The sequence below is a fragment of the Protopterus annectens genome, chromosome 2.part0 (assembly GCF_019279795.1).
Source record: "Protopterus annectens isolate FY-2018-M chromosome 2.part0, PAN1.0, whole genome shotgun sequence".
NCBI classification, from domain to species: domain Eukaryota; kingdom Metazoa; phylum Chordata; order Ceratodontiformes; family Protopteridae; genus Protopterus; species Protopterus annectens.
Genome location: NC_056728.1, coordinates 1,740,548,017 through 1,740,555,516, shown reverse-complemented (window position 1 = coordinate 1,740,555,516; position 7,500 = coordinate 1,740,548,017).

Sequence of the window (7,500 nt, the reverse complement as noted above, 5' to 3'; positions counted from 1 at the left end):
TTTTCCATATTTAGATGACTTGCTTATCTTTGCAGAGTCTTTTTCAAAGCATCAAGAGTCTCTCTGTTGGATGAGAGATCTCTTACACAAACTGGGATTCCAAGAAAACATTTGCAAATCTTTCACAACTCCTTCATACAGGATTGTCTTCCAGGGATGTCAACTATACAGTTTAATTTAAAGAGCTTTTTTCTACAGGAAAAATAGATCTATATCTAGATTATTTATAAAGTTTTCCACTCAAACCTATGTCACTGCAGGGAATGCCTCAGGATTTTGGCTTTCATGGCTTCTGTGATTCTCATGATACCCCTGACAAGACTCCACTTAAAAAAGGTGCAGTGATAGCTGAAGTTGCTTTGGTCTAAGCACCAACACCTTTTTTTTCTTTTCAAATCCCAGGACTGGGGTTTGATAGAAAATAATTCATTTAGTGGAGACAACAGATATCCTTAAATCCAGGTCTTCCCTTCACCCTCCCTGTTCCAAAATAGTCAGTCACCACAGATGTCCTGGACCTTGTTTGGAGAGCAGTTTCAGGAGAAATAAAAGTGCAGGGGTTGTAGGACACCAAGGATAGATGCAAGCCTATAAATATCAATGAAATGCTTGACTTGATCAGGGCACTTAACTCTGTGAGCCATCTTTGGTCCCCTGGACTTCTTTAAGTGATTACAGACAATACAACAGCCATGTGGTACATCAACAAGCAAGGGGAAACTAGGTTGTAACACCTTTCCAGACAAGCCTTGTTAGCTTGGGATATCACAACACAATGTCTGTCTACAGGCATCTTACATTCCATCAAAGCAAAACTGCGTGGCAGCCAAGCTGAACAGTACAAGGGCAGAATCTCACAAATGGGAACTAGATCAGGGGTTCTTCCAAGATTTGATCCATCTGTGAGGAGTTCTTCGAGGAGACCTCTTTGCCTCCTATCTGGACAATCAACTGGCAAGATTCTTTTCCAGGACAAAATGCAAGACAGCCTTAAAAACAAATGGCTTTTCTTTTTTTTTTTTCATTGGATATGAATATTTATGCATGCTTTTTCATCCTTTCCACTAATATCCAGGGTACTTCAGAAGATTTAAAGTGCACACCTCAAGATCATTGCAGCAGTTCCCTTCTGGCCCAGGCAACAGGTGTTCTTCCTTCTTTTGGAAATAGCCAGGGACAAATATCCCAAGCTTTCTCACAGATTGGATCTACTCACACAAGAACAGGGTGTTTGATACACCCCATCAATCAATTTCAACTGATTGCCTGGCTGATAGGACCTTAAGTCCTTTTAGGTACCTCTTTACCAAGAATGTGCAGCAGGTTCTAATGGAAACAAGAAACCATGCTACTAGAAAATTATACATTGGCAAATGGAATAGGTTTTTAGTCAGTGCCAGCAACATAACCAGCACCCATTCAGGGCTAGATGTTCTCTGGTTTTACAATATTTGCATGAGCTACTATCCCATGTAATTTCTTATTTCTCTATTATGGTTTATTTATTGACCATTTCAGCATGTCGTGCCCACAGAGCTTCCTCTTTCAATGCAGTCTCATGTGAAAATGTTTTTGAAAGGGATTTTGCACAAGAAACTTCTAAGTAAACTGGAGGCCCTACCTTGGGATCTTAATTTTATATTAGAGAAGATAACATTTTCTCCATCTGAATGAGCTAGCCTGGCCAAATTGATGCTCATAACATAGAAAACAGTTTTACTGTAGCACTGTTTATTCAAACATCTACTATGATGCTAAGTTTCCTAATATAACTACTTTATTTCTGATAACTTTAGCTTTAGTTATAATGTTAGCATGATTTCATAATAATATTCCAGGAATTATCAAATATATCTGGTAGGGACACTGACATACTAATTCTTTAAAAAATTAGTATTAATTATTCCAGTTACCATATAATATTGACCTTTTTTGCTTCCTTTGTCAGACTTAACCAATTCACACTTTAGAAGATCTATACCAGAAAAGTGTTACAGACTCAGAAGTTTGAATTACATCTAACTGCTTACAAATCAGTAATCTTTTCAGTGTTTCTGTATTAGTTCCATGCAGTTTATGTATGCCTGATCTACAGAACTATCACTTGCACATTTTTAAACTGTTATATCTGAAAAGTTTTGCATCTTAGTGGATGAGACCAGTGCTGCATCCAGCACTAGCTGACCTATGGAGTTGCCTAGGGCCCGGAGGTTGCTGGCCATAGTGCTTCCACATTTACTTATAAATAAATTAAAAAATAATTTAACATGTTTTCTTTAATGCTTCGGTGGTGTATTCCTCTTTAACAAGATGCACTTTGCATCCATGAATGCATGCATCATCTTTAATATAATGCATGTCCCAATGTGGATGTAATGTAAACATATTCCACACTTTTGTTTTGTAAGAAAGACTCTTGAGCACAGAAATGAAACTTGCCATGTTTCATAAGGTGTGTGTGTGTGTGTGTGTGTGTGTGTGTGTGTGTGTGTGTGTGTGTGTGTGTGTGTGTGTGTGTGTGTGTGTAAGGAACTGTGAGTTTCAGTGGAAACAAGAACCTGAATCCTCTACACCAACTACCAGACTGCTGAAAGGATTGTGAGTTTCAGTGCATTTCAAGGAATTGAGAGTTTCAAGGGAAGATAAGTTTACTGTTGCTCATGCTGTCTGTTTGCAATGTGCAACTGTTTTGTTTAGCAAATGGCAGTCAGTATTTGTGCTATAGAATTTGAAAGCAGTGTTAGCACAACAGGTAACATTCTTCCCTTTGGTGCAGAAGGCTGTGGTTTACACTTGCCTAACATGTAGACGGATTGCTGATACTGTGGTGCACTTTGTGGGGGTTGGAAGTGTTGTACCCTTTGGATGATATACCTAGTAAATACAAACTTGTTGTAGGTTTGCCAGCCAATCATAAAAATTACCAACTTTTATTTATTAATCTAACATAGGCAATTAATTCTTCAAGGGCAACAGGCACTGAATTTATAGATAAAACACTGAAATTTAAAGTTGTTTGCCAGTAGCAACCTCTTCATTAGTTACATTTTTCTTTAATGTGGAATTATTCAGATGACTTTTACTCCTGCAGAGATCATGCATATTGACTGATATTGAATGATTGTAATGACAGAAGTTTGAGTGGCCTTTTATGGCTGAAATGTTCTGAAATGGGTAGTTTTGTTATTAATTGGCTCATGCAGTTTGTTTCACTGCTTACTGGAAAATATTCCAAACTACAGATTTAAAACATATTCTAACAAGTGGTGATGTATTATACAAAGAATATAATTTAATACAACCAGGAAGATGAATTAATGAACACATGCATGTATGCATAGTCCTAAAAATGCATGCAAGGAGCCTATGGTTTGAAACCAGAGCACTGGCCAGATGCATTTTCTTTGAATGTAGATTTTAATTCTGTTTCAATGAATGTTAGTTTCAAGGACTGCGAAGTTTACTGCTCATGCGGGGTCTGTTTTCATTGTGAGACTGTAGTGTGTGTTTAGCAAATGTCTATCAGTGTTTTTGCTATAAAATTTGAAAAAAAGCTTTAAATTAAATCCAAACAACTGTAATCATTGTAAAAGTAAAGAAAAAAATAGTATGTACACTGACAGATTTGAACAGTGTTTATGGTAAATGGGAAGAAATGGATAAGTAATAGGACACTAGAATGGCTGTGTGGGGAGGCGATCCATTACTCTGATTCCTAGGCCCCCATTTGATTATGATCTGGCTCTGGATGAGACAATGTAATAGCATATTATAATCTATGCCTGATTTTTTTTTTTAATGTTATGAGTCAACTTTGCATCCATCAAATGACAATTTCTAGACATTTATTTTGCAAAATCAGATTCACAGAAACATGAAGATTTATTTGCTAAACAGAACACTCCTGTTTTCATGAAGGATCTGCAACCTTGGCAGTTCACTGTTAGGCAGAAAAATATAGGTAGAATGACCAGTAATAAGTCTTGTAAAAATGGCAGAATGTAATTCTTTTGATTTTGGTACCTTCATTAAAAATAGTTAACATGGGTAGTTTCAGGGATTATTTATTTTACATTTGATAACCGGGAAAGTCCAACTTGAAACAAAGTCAATTTTCAGCAGAGGCCTAGGGATGAATGCTTCAGATGCATGTCTTTGCAACATGAGAAGAATCCGGAGCACCTGGAGGAACCCCACACAAATGCAAGGAGGACATGCAGAGTCCATACAGAAGGCATCCTGGCCAAGAATCAAACGGGAGAACCTCTTGCTGTGAGGCAACAATACAACTGGTGCATCACTTTGCCGCCCAGTTGAAGTTTTTTTTAGGTCATCTTTTCCTCCCTGCATACTAAATATCAGTTACCTCCTTCATTGTGACCATTGTCCAGGTAGACATTGGGATTTTATGCTTAGGTCCCTAATGTTTAATATCCAGCAGCTGTCTTGCTGTATAATCCACTGAAGCAGTAATTGCAGTGCTGGACTGATTTAACGCATGCATACTTTCACTCATATATCACCTAGTTAGAATTCAGGGTATTGCTCAACCACCCTTGCATGTGGATGATCTAATGATATAGGTACTTTCTCCCAATCTCTATCAGCAGTCAGTGACATGGCAAATCTAATAGCTTTCATCCTCTATGTTGGACTAGCAGGCACTGACTGCTCACATACCCTTTCCCCAATGTTTATACAAACAGAAATGTCAGGGAGGACCATTCAATCTTTAGATATTTACTACAGCTGGAATAAACTCACCAGTTTTTCAAATAATGTTGACATTTATATTCCAGGTTGCTAGTCAAAATTTGTTATTTGAAAATGTTCAGTCTTTGGTGGCCTTTTAAGTAATTCACCCTATAGTAAGCAGGTGAACCTCCTCATACCTTAGTGTTGTTTAACAAAGTTAATTTAAATAATTTCCTGAACGACTGTTATCAGATCAGAGCAGAATAGATCTGAACAACTTCTGAATTCTAATGGAATGCCTATATTTACAGCAACTAATATGAGTTTGTTATACATTTGCCATGTTAAATGGGCACTGATTTAATTAATTGGCAATAAAACCATAAATCTAGTAGCTGGGAGATTCACCATAAGTTAAAATGTATTTTACAGAAAATACTGACTATCTGATTAATAGTCACACTATTTATTATAGGACCCTTTAACATTAAGCAGACTGACTCTAAAACATTTTATCTATTTGTGTATATAATGATGATTTTGTAAATCTTCTGGTAGCTGTAGATGCATTATTGAAATGCATCCAAAAACATGTTTGGTATAGCAGAAATATATGTAGTTACTGAACTGTATACTTTATTTTATTTGTGGTTTTCTTTTTTCTTTTTGTTTATTATGAGCTCTGGAAGGATGGATCTAGCTGGACTTTTTTTAGCTGAACCCCCATATGCACCTCAAATACTTCTAAAAAAACAATATTTAAGTATCATACAAAGCTCACATGGTTTGCTAAATGTGCTCAGTACTGAGATTTAATTTCAAATGCAGTGTTATGGTATGCAGTATCAAAGCAGTTTAATTCAGTCTGACACATCTTCCATTCATTAATGTAACCTGTAAAACATAATTCCCACATCAGGACCTATATCATGATGTGCCTTTCAGGGAACTTCTAGGGTAGATAATTTGTTGACTTAGGCTTTAGTGATTCTTCTTTTTACTAGATACTGTGTGTCTTCACTAAATCTGGCTTTGGTCATGAAGTAGACCTTAAACCTGCCATTAAATATAATGGCAGAGGTTGCTTGTACTCAAATAGAAAAAAATGATATTCTGTCTCTATGGATCTCCTTAAAAATAACAAATCACTGAGAGTAATCCTGGTCTTGTGGATTTCATTTGTGTTAAGGAAACACAAAACAGGTCTGAGCAAAGACCTTTTTATTTGATGGAGTTGTACTACCAAGATAGCAGTGTCACACCATGGATAAGGCAAATGGAATGGGCTCCCTTGTACCAACTTGTAGGAGTGCTAAGCTCTTAAAAGAAAAGACAAGTTTACTAACATAAAGGTGTAAGTTAAATGCTCACAGTGGTAATCATTTGAATCATTAACTCCTGTCAGCAGCCAATTTTTGCACTCTCAAACTACTGCCAAGCTGGAGAGTAATTATCTGGAGTCTTGAGGCAAACAAAAATTGGATATGAAAACATCACTTAAACTGAAGAAGTAAATCAGATGGTCACTTTATTTGTTCAGTGATTTTTTTTTCTTATGTGTAAACTGCTTAATTGCAATACAGAATACCCTAACTTCAGTACCATAACTAAATTACACTGACTATTTGGAGGCAATATTTACCTGTATTTAAAAGAGTGCCACTTTGGCTTTATCCATATTTGCTCAGGTGTCGCACAACTGTAGCCATGAGCAGCCTTCCTGTGGAGCTTCACCTAAGATAGAGAGAGACAGAGACAGAGACTGAGACAGAGAGGGAGAGAGAGAGATAGGAGGTGTAACAGTTATAAGTCTATAACAATACAATACAATACAATACAATACAATGCAATACAGTACAATACAATACAATATGATACAATACAGTACAATACAATACGATACGATACAGTACAATACAATACAAAGCAGTACAATACAGTACAGTACAATGCAATAACACATAGCACTTACCACATAACATGACAATATTTCTGAACTAAACTGCAAGCTTAATATGAATGAAAACAAGACAGCGATATAAAAGAATTAACGTCATGGCACTTGGCACAGAGGGTTAAGTGTGAGCTGTTGTTCCTGTGTTATAGGGTTTAATCCCTCAGCTCTGATTTACCTCTTGTTTGAGCTTGAGCAAATCACTTTACCAGACAGAGCTTGATGACATCTTGGAATTTGGGCTGGGCTATTCATTGCTCCCCTGGACTGCAAGCCCTAGCTAGCTATGAATTTATTAAACTGAGCAGTGCTAAGACACATAAAGCCTTCAGCTGATTAAAGCAGTAACAAGATTAGAGCCATTGCACCTGGTGATACTCTAAGCATATATACCTGCAAGAGCTGATAGGAAGCAATACACGTTCTGTATTTGCTGACAGTCTTACTGTGACTGATACATGAATCCACAGCAGATTCATAAATGCTCAGTATCTAAAGGCAATGAATTAAAAGAAATGTCAGTGCTCAGTGTTACCTTGCAAGGGATAGTAATTTAAATTTAGAAAATACTGGTGGAAGATGTTTTGAGGGGTGTAATGAATGTTATTTCCAATAGAAAGTATACTGAATCGAATTGTGAAGGTTATAAAGGAAGATGTAATTAACAGATAAGTAATTTTTTTACATGCATTGATAGTAGTTATTATATAATACTTTTATATTATATAATAAAATACTTTTAAAAATAAGCATAACTGAATATTTATGTTAATGCATAAAGTATTAGCAGTTAAAATTATTTTGCCAGAAGATATCAGTGAAACACAATGGTCTGCATCCCTTAGTTTGAT